Source organism: Musa acuminata, chromosome BXJ1-10, assembly GCF_036884655.1.
Source record: "Musa acuminata AAA Group cultivar baxijiao chromosome BXJ1-10, Cavendish_Baxijiao_AAA, whole genome shotgun sequence".
In the NCBI taxonomy this organism is placed as follows: Eukaryota; Viridiplantae; Streptophyta; class Magnoliopsida; order Zingiberales; family Musaceae; genus Musa; species Musa acuminata.
The window spans coordinates 3,330,628-3,341,396 of record NC_088336.1 but is presented as its reverse complement, the minus strand read 5'-3'; positions in this window follow the sequence as shown (position 1 = coordinate 3,341,396).

Sequence of the window (10,769 nt, the reverse complement as noted above, 5' to 3'; positions counted from 1 at the left end):
TAGTGCTCTTGATCCTAACATTATCGTTGAAAGATTTCCGCTGCACTAATTCACCCCCCCCCCCTCTTAGTGCTCTTGATCCTAACAATTGGTATCAGAGCGGTGTTAACTCTCAAACGGATTAAAACCCAAGAGAGATGGCATACGCCGGAAACCAAGAGAGCTTATCGGTTGTTCGCCCACCGTTGTTTAACGGATTGGACTACACTTATTGGAAAACTCGAATGAGAGATTTCTTGATTTCTATGAATTTGGATTTGTGGAATATCATTGAACACGGTTTTCAACTTCCCTCTAAACCGATGAACGAATGGTCGGATTTGGAGAAGAAGTATTTTTCTTTAAACGCAAAGGCTATGAATGCCTTAGTTTGCACTTTGGACAAAAATGAGTTCAATCGGATTTCTACGTGCGAAACGGCTTTTGACATTTGGCGAACACTTGAAATCATGCACGAGGGAACTAGTAGAGTCAAAGACTCGAAAGTTAACATTTTATTGCATGATTTTGAGCTTTTTCGAATGCAACCAAGCGAGACTATAGGCGACATGTACACCCGTTTCACGGATGTCGTCAATAGTTTAAGAGCTCTTGGAAAATGTTTTTCGGATTTTGAACTCGTAAACAAGATTTTGCGTTCTCTTTCTAAGAAGTGGGATTCAAAAGTAACTGTAATACAAGAAGCTAAAAACCTAAACAACTTACCACTTGAAGAACTAATTGGTTCGTTGATGACATATGAAATGGTGCACAATGCACATGATGAACATGATGAACAAAATCACCTTCCAAAGAACAGGAAGGATTTGGAACTCCGGACAAATGAATACCACTTGAGCGATGACTCAAGTGATGAGGACAATGATGAACTTAAACTTCGAACACTAAATCTTAATAAGTTTATTAAACAAAAATCTAAAATAGACAATGAACTTGAACGAAGGAAGAGGCCAAAGAAGAGGAAGGCAACCAAGGATGATTCAAGAACTTCCAAAGGTGAAACAACAAATTGGGCTTTGACGGGCTTCGATTACATGGTAAGTAACTCAACTCTCTTGAATTATTTTGAAATTACTTGAAGTTTTTCATGAGTGCTTAATTTAGATAGTAGGAATAGGAAATAAAAAATTGTTTTTCAAAAATTATATCATGTTTTTCTTTTTAGCATCTTTGAAGAATTAAAAATTTGATCATGAAAAGTATATTGCTAAGGTTTCATGCATGTTTTGAAATGTTGAATGATGTATGCAATATTATAGATGATAGTTATATGATATGTGATAATGCTTAAAGATTAATCCATTCATGTGTATTTTGATGATTTTATGTCATGCATTAGCTTTTGAAGTAAATGATTTGAAACTCTCATTTTGGATTAACATGTTTTTGGTTTAATCATTTTTATGACAAATTAAGATGACATTCTCATGACATATTAAGATGACATAGTGCATGTACATCTATGTATGAATATCTTTATAGTCTTTTGATAATAGATGTGATATCATGATGTTTTATTTTTGATGTGTTTGGTCTTGACGGCTTTATGACAAAACTTATGTTTCGATTTTAAATGATGATACATGTTTTCACAAAAAGACTTGAACACCCTCACATGAAATCAATTGTATGAAATGGAAATGAATTTTATATCCTATTGAGATTAATGAATTTATTTTACCAATCTTGTGAATCTCATGAAAATAAACATGATGAATATTCTGAAAATAAATGAGTATATCATGCATTTGGTCTTAATGATTTCTCTTGAACATACTTTTTGAAATCATATTTGATAATGAATATCAAGATATAAAAAGGATGTTATCATGGAATCATGCTTGATAATTTATTTTACGAAATTTACCTTTCTATCTTGAAGGTTGACATTTTTTTTAAATGCAAAGGCATGCTCATAAGAAGCAAATCATATGAATAGAAATTTATAAAAATGAAATGTAATCCTCTATCTTATTGATTTTTCAAAAATCTATGCTTGTCATATATGAATTTATTGAATGTAATTTTGAGGATGATCTCAGATTTGACAAATGCTTGATTCGTATTTACGACATAAGATACATTTTAAATATGAATCATGCTTTAATCATGTTAAATGCTTCAATCATTTTCTATCTCTAGAGTTCTCGATTTTGATGAAATACAAATGATAAATTCATTTATGATATCTTGTAAATCACTTGAATTATGAATGAGTTTTTTATGATGTGTTAAAAGAATAACTTAAAAAGAAAATGCTTTTCCCATCTTATCAAGATTAATGATTTCATGATATTGTGTGAATCTCGAAATTGATTTTGATGAAATAGTAATAACATTATTCATGTTATGAATCTCAAAAATGATAATATGCTTCATGTGATAATATGAATACATGAAACACTTATGATATGATTTTTAAACAATTCCGTGTATTCATAAAATATTTATCTCATCATCCAATAACTCTTCTTAATATTCCTTATGAGATGAAATGAAATAATGCATGAAATACAAATGAAGAGTTAATGATCATGCATAATAGGATGTAATGAATTCTGACATTTAGATACCATCGTTTGAAAATCTATGATCATGTTGCCAAAATGATATATCATGAATGCTTGAATATCATGTTTGAAATGCTCATAATGATGATTGATTTTTCGGTATCATGCATAAAAAATGAAATGTAATGTTAATGAATTTATAATGCACAAATAAGAATGATTACTTACCTTTGTCATGATTTAGAAATTGATGTAAAGGGTTTTTCCCTTCTTTTTGCCAATGACATAGGGGGAGAAAGAGTTGCTAATGTGCATATCTTAAAGAGAAAATTGCTAGCTTGCATGTCTTAAAATGTTAAAATTTTTTTGCTAGCTTGTATATTGTAAACTTGCTATCGTACTATCATGATGATGAGCATGTCTTATCTTCATGATTGTATTTGAAAAACTATGGCAAAAATATGTCCGAATGATTGAACTTGTTAAAATTAATTTTCGGACTTTCTTGATTGAATGATCAAATCACTCGACTGTCATGATGATTTTACACAATTACATGCCCTAATAACAGGTTGGAAATTATGTGCTTTGGATACAAAAATTTCCATGATAATAAGCATGTTTTGTCCTCATGATTGTATTTGAAAATCAATAGCACAGCCTTGTCCGAATGCATGAAAGTGTTAATTTTATTTTCGGAATCTCTTAACTATTGGTATCCTAACAATTGGATTTTTGAATTATCCTCTTTCAGACTTAATAAGCATATGTCATATCAAGTTTAATTCATACCATTGATTTTTGACATATGGAATCAACTAGCAAATACATCTCTCATACACTTATCATGTGAACAATATTTTGTTTTGAGAAATGGATTTGATGAAATGATTCCTGCTTATAAATTCCTTCTTGAAAAAGGAAGTCATTTTTACGTACAAGGATTTGTTAGGATCGAGAGCACTAAGAGGGGAGGGGGGTGAATTAGTGCAGCGGAAATCTTACAGCGATTAAAACCAAAAGCTGCGTTCGTTCAATAAAAACTATTATGATGCAAAAGCTAATTCTCAGTTTGTATCTAAGTGCAGATTGCGGCTAAGCGCAGATTGCGTCTAAGCGCAGTTTGCGTCTAAACACAGTTTGCGTCTAAACACAGTTTGCGTCTAAGCGCAGATTGCGTCTAAGCGCAGTTTACGTCTAAACGCAGTTTACGTCTAAACACAGTTTGCGTCTAAGCGCAGATTTACGTCTAAACGCAGATTTACGTCTAAACTCAAATTTACGTCTAAACTCATATTTACGTCTAAACGCAGTTTTACGTTTAAACGCAGATTTACGTCTAAACGCAGTTTTACGTCTAAACGCAATTTTACGTCTAGATGCAGTTTCAAAGGGATCTGAACTTTAGAAACTCGTTCGTAAAAGCGCAGAAGACAGTTTTGCAGAATCAAGGCGTAAACGTAAACTGCGATGTAAATATCGTACGAAAACGCTGGTTTACGTCTGAAAACAGATTCGGACAGATCAGCACTTAAAAACTTGTTCGTGAAGGCGTAGAAGACAGTTTTGCAGTTGTAAGTGAAATCAAGACGTAAACGTAAACTGCACAGAACTCATTCGTAAAAGCGCAGAGAGACAGTTTGCAGTTTGTAGATGGAATCAAGACGTAAACGTAAACTGCACAGAATTCGTTTGTAAAAGCGCAGAGAGCAGTAGCTATGTAGGAGGTTTGCAGTAATGATAAAGTGCTCAAAATAAACGCAAACCAGAGATTTAGAGTGGTTCGGTCAGTCTTGACCTACTCCACTTTTAGCTTCCTCCACCGATGAGGTCACCGACGTCAACTAGAAGCCTTCCTTCAATAGGCGAAGGCCAACTACCCTCTTACAGATTCACTCCTTTTGATGGGCTTAGGAGACAACCCTTACAAATGTTTTCTCTCCTCTCTTTACAACTCAAACTTGAAGAACAGAAGGAGGAGGAAAACTAGCAGTTTTGAGCTCTAAGAACCACTGAAAAGATCAAGATTTCGGCTTGAGTTCTTGATTTTTCAGTGCTGAATGGGTGGGGTATTTATAGGCCCCAACCCAATTCAAATTTGGAGCTCAAAACGATCAAATCCCGGAATTCCGGGATCAGGCGGTTGCACCTCCTGACTGGAGAGGTTGCACCGCCTGGCAGAGCTCGAAGATTGAGCCCAGGCGGTGCCACCTCTTGACAGAGGCGGTTGCACCTCTCTGCCAGAGCTCGAAGACTGAGCTCAGGCGGTGCCACCTCCTGGCTGGGGCGGTTGCACCTCCCAGTCTCACTGGGAGACATAGCTTGGGCGGTGCTACCTCTTGGCTGGGGCGGTGCCACCTCTTTCACTATTTCAGCTCACTTGGTTTGGCTCCAAACTTGGCCCAAACCAGTCCGAACTTGGGCCTAATTGACCCCTACTTGGGTTATAGGATTAACACCTAATCCTAACCCTAATTAACGTGCTAACTATGATTTTAAAGATATTTTATAAGCTATTACAAAGTCCGCAAGTCAAGACTTCTTCTGGCGAGCTTTCGGCAAACTTCCGACGGTCTTCCGATGAACTCTCGGAAACCATTCTGCGGACTCCCGGCAAGCTCCTAGACTTCACGATTTGTTCTTAGCGAGTTCCAACGAGCTTCTTCGGCAAGCTCCGATCTTTCTCGGCGAGCTCCGCGAACTCCCAACGAACCTTCGGACTTCCGTCAAACTCTCGAACTTGCAACAAATCCTTCGCGCTTGACTCCGACACTTTGTTTCGCTTTATGTCTTAATCGTTATCATAGTTAATCCTGCACAATTAAAGCAAAACTTCGATCGAGACAATTAATCCTAAGCAATTAACCAAGTTGTCCGGCATGTCATTGGTCCCTCGACGCTTCGTCCGATTCTTCGGCGCATCGTCCTTTCCTGCAGCCTATTGCCCAATCGGCCTATTGACTTTGCAACTCCGATATCCTTGGCACAATACCCGCTCTTCTTGGCCCGATGCCCGAGTCCACGGCCCGAAGCCTTCTGTTAATACGTCGACCGATCCACCGGCCCGACGTCCAATCTTCTGACATGTTCCTCCGGCACAACATGATGTTCCTGCTTTAATTGTCTCATCCTGATCAAAGCATCCTGCGTCACTCAAAACGCAGATTAAATCATAAACATATATCAAGTAGTTTCATTATCAAAATACGAGATTCAACAATCTCCCCCTTTTTGATGATGACAACTACTTGATGACGGAGTTAAACTTAACTCCCGGAGTTTAAACAAACTCCCCCTATCAATATACCTTATTGATAGAAACTCTTAGATTCAAAAATCTAAGCAATATGTCATCATAATCGGAGTTAAAACAAACTCCCCCTATCAATATGCCATATTGATAGAACCTTGAATTCAAACTGAATTCAAGTCATTGCAATATTCATCATGAATACTTGCAACACGTCAACATGAACATATGCATAAACTTATGCATCACATGTCATGTCATCAACATACTTCTCCCCCTTTGTCATCAACAAAAAGGAGAAGTATCACAATCAAGTGTTTGTGATATTGGTTCAACTTATTGCATGAAAAACATATTATCAAGTTTTATCATCATGCAATTTTGCTAGAAAATATAGCAAGTTTTGAATCATGCTTAGAATATTCAAGCTATCAAGTTTTAGATATGCAAGTTTTATAGCATACAAGACAGCACTTGGTATGAAAATTAGAGATGTTCAAGATAGCAAGTTCTACATCATGCAAGCTAGCAAATTAGAGATGTTCAAGAAGGCAACTCTTGCTTCTTGAAATATGAAAATTTTGTCCACTTTGCTAGATGCGCAAGTTAGCATGTTTTGCTTCTTGAGATAGGCAAGATAGCAATCAAGTTTTTGCATCTTCTTGACTTGTGCAAGCTAGCTATCTCCCCCTTTGTCATTATCAAAAAGAAAGGAAGAATACAAATTTGTAGTTCTTTTTCCTTTTACAACGATTTCAAGATCATGACAAAGGATGAATAATCAAGTTATGAATGTCAAGATAATTTTTCATCATGAATATTTTATCATTGCATTATCATAAGTTGAAGTATTACATGCATAATATCATATCATCATTCATAATTACATTAATGTTTCAATATAGCAATTTCTTCTCAAAATGTGTAACTTAGCACTCATCATGATTTACATCATTTGCAATACATCACATCATAATTAGAAAGCACAAGTATTGCATGCATAATTACAAATCATAAATGTTTCATATCATGATGGTATCAATTTTGTCAAATTATATCCTACCATGCATGATCAATAACTCCTCATTTGTATTTCATGCATTATTTCATTTCATCTCATAAGGAATATCAAGAAAAGTTATTGGATGTGGAGATAAATATTTTATGAATACACGGAATTGTATAAAAATCATATCATAAGTGTTTCGTGTATTCATATTATCACATGAAGCATATTATCATTTTTGAGATTCATAACATGAATAACGTTATTACTATTTCATCAAAATCAGTTTCGAGATTCACACAATATTATGAAATCATTAATCTCGATAAGATGGGAAAAGCATTTTCTTTTTAAGTGATTCTTTTAACATATCATAAAAAACTCATTCATAATTCAAGTGATTTACAAGATATCATAAATGAATTTATCACTTGTATTTTATCAAAATCGAGAACTCTAGAGATAGAAAATGATTGAAGCATTTAACATGATTGATGCATGATTCATATTTAAAGTGTATCTTATGTCGTAAATACGAATCAAGCATTTGTCAAATCTGAAATCATCCTCAAAATTATATTCAATAAATTCATGTATGACAAGCATAGATTTATTGAAAAATCAATAAGATAGAGGATTACATTTCAAGTGTTCATCAATTGTAGCATTTCATCATATGGTAAGATATCATCAAGTAGAATTATGATGCAAGTTCTTGATATCTTAACATGATGAATATGGCACTTATAGTATCAATTCATGAATACCAAAAGATATTATTTGTGATTTCAATTTTGCAAGATCATGATTATGATTTAGATATAACTTATTCAAATCAAATCGTCAACTTGAAACTCATAATCAAGTCATTAAAATTAATTTCGAAATTCACAAAATATCATGAAATCAAAAGACAAATTGCATTTCATTTGAAGAACTCCTTTTTGATAAATGTAGGGAGCATAATGAACGATCTTGATTTATAAAGAGCTTCATGTTATAATTATCAAGATCATGATTTTAATAATTATTCTCTTTAGCAATGAATCACAAAAGCACTTTATTTTTGCATAAGAAATCTCATTGTATTATGATTTATAAATTCTTTTTCTGCACATGAATCATAGGAGATATGTATGTGAAACAAATCTTTGCAAGCAAAAATACTATCATTCATATTTCAAGATGGAATTTATAAGCAGGAATCATTTCATCAAATCTATTTTAGAAAATTATTTTTCATAAGTGTATGAGTAAATCCGATAGTTAGGATACCACTTGTTAAGTGAATCCGAAAATGAAATTAACACTTTCATATATTCAGACATGATTTTTGCTATAGATTTTGAATTTAAATCATGAAGATCAAACAAGCTCATGATCATGAATAACTTAAAATCTCATGCATAAAATTGTTAATCATTGTATCATAACCATTTAATATTATTATGCATTACTTTAAATCAAACGTGATTTCATTCAACAATGTTAATCAAACATGATACACATTATTACTTTTTAACCATGATTTCATATTTTCAATCAAATTTTGTTTGTTTATCATAAAATATGCAATATTATCATTTTCAAAATTACTAGCATGATCATAATTTTGTAATAATTTTTTTTTTTTAACATGTAATTTTCAAGAAAATTAATTCTAAACTAAAAAAGAAAACTACATCATGAAAGCATCAAGTAATTTCAAAATAAACCAAAGGCATTACCTCAACATTGTAGGCTGTTAAGGCGTAGTTTGCCGCCTCGCTTTTGTTGATTTTTTCTTCGTCTTCGGAGGAGCTCGATTCATCCCAATTTTTGTTCTTCTTCTTGCGTTTAAAGCAAGTAGTTCCATTCTTTTTGCTTTTTAATTTTCGTTTCATTTGTAGTTTAAGTTCACCATCACTTGAGCTTATGCTCGAGTGGTCTTCAAATGTTCTATGTCCCAAATCCTTCCTGTTCTTTGGAAGGTTGTTTTGTTCATCATTGTCCTCATCACTTGAGTCATCGCTCAAGTGGCATTCATTTGTCCAGAGTTCCAAATCCTTCCTGTTCTTTGGAAGGTGATTGTATTCAACATGTTCATCATGTGCATTGTGCACCATTTCATATGTTATTAACGAACCAATTAGTTCTTCAAGTGGTAAGTTGTTTAGGTTTTTAGCTTCTTGTATTGCAGTTACTTTTGAATCCCAAGTTTTAGAAAGTGAGCGCAAAACTTTGTTAACGAGTTCAAAATCCGAAAAGCTTTTACCAAGTGATTTTAAACCATTGACGACATCCGTAAAACAGGTGTACATGTTAACAACGGTTTCGCTTGGTTTCATATGAAAAAGCTCGAAATCATGCAGTAAAATATTAACTTTCGAGTCTTTGACTCTACTAGTTCCCTCGTGCGTGATTTCAAGAGTGCGCCAAATATCGAAAGCCGTTTCGCACAAAGAAACCCGATTGAATTCATTTTTGTCCAAAGCGCAAAATAAGGCATTCATAGCCTTTGCGTTTAAAGAAAAATACTTCTTCTCTAAATCCGACCATTCGTTCATCGGTTTAGAGGGAAGTTGAAAACCGTTTTCAATGATATTCCATAAATCCAGATTTATAGAAATCAAGAAAACTCTCATTCGAGTTTTCCAATAAGTGTAGTCCAATCCGTTAAAGAACGGTGGACGAAAGACTGAAAAGCCCTCTTGAAGAGCCATTTCTCTCGGGTGTAAATCCGAAATGAGAAATACCCTGCTCTGATACCAATTGTTTGGATCGAGAGCACTAAGAGGGGGGGGGGGGTGAATTAGTGCAGCGGAAATCTTACAGCGATTAAAACCAAAAGCTGCGTTCGTTCAATAAAAACTATTATGATGCAAAAGCTAATTCTCAGTTTGTATCTAAGTGCAGATTGCGGCTAAGCGCAGATTGCGTCTAAGCGCAGTTTGCGTCTAAACACAGTTTGCGTCTAAACACAGTTTGCGTCTAAGCGCAGATTGCGTCTAAGCGCAGTTTACGTCTAAACACAGTTTGCGTCTAAGCGCAGATTTACGTCTAAACGCAGTTTTACGTCTAAACGCAGATTTACGTCTAAACTCAGATTTACGTCTAAACTCAGATTTACGTCTAAACGCAGTTTTACGTTTAAACGCAGATTTACGTCTAAACGCAGTTTTACGTCTAAACGCAATTTTACGTCTAGACGCAGTTTCAAAGGGATCTGAACTTTAGAAACTCGTTCGTAAAAGCGCAGAAGACAGTTTTGCAGAATCAAGGCGTAAACGTAAACTGCGATGTAAATATCGTACGAAAACGTTGGTTTACGTCTGAAAACAGATTCGGACAGATCAGCACTTAAAAACTTGTTCGTGAAGGCGTAGAAGACAGTTTTGCAGTTGTAAGTGAAATCAAGACGTAAACGTAAACTGCACAGAACTCATTTGTAAAAGCGCAGAGAGACAGTTTGCAGTTTGTAGATAGAATCAAGACGTAAACGTAAACTGCACAGAATTCGTTCGTAAAAGCGCAGAGAGCAGTAGCTATGTAGGAGGTTTGCAGTAATGATAAAGTGCTCAAAATAAACGCAAACCAGAGATTTAGAGTGGTTCGGTCAGTCTTGACCTACTCCACTTTTGGCTTCCTCCACCGATGAGGTCACCGACATCAACTAGAAGCCTTCCTTCAATAGGCGAAGGCCAACTACCCTCTTACAGATTCACTCCTTTTGATGGGCTTAGGAGACAACCCTTACAAATGTTTTCTCTCCTCTCTTTACAACTCAAACTTGAAGAACAGAAGGAGGAGGAAAACTAGCAATTTTGAGCTCTAAGAACCACTGAAAAGATCAAGATTTCGGCTTGAGTTCTTGATTTTTCAGTGCTGAATGGGTGGGGTATTTATAGGCCCCAACCCAATTCAAATTTGGAGCTCAAAACGATCAAATCCCGGAATTCCGGGATCAGGCGGTTGCACCTCCTGACTGGAGAGGTTGCACCGCCTGGCAGAGCTCGAAGACTGA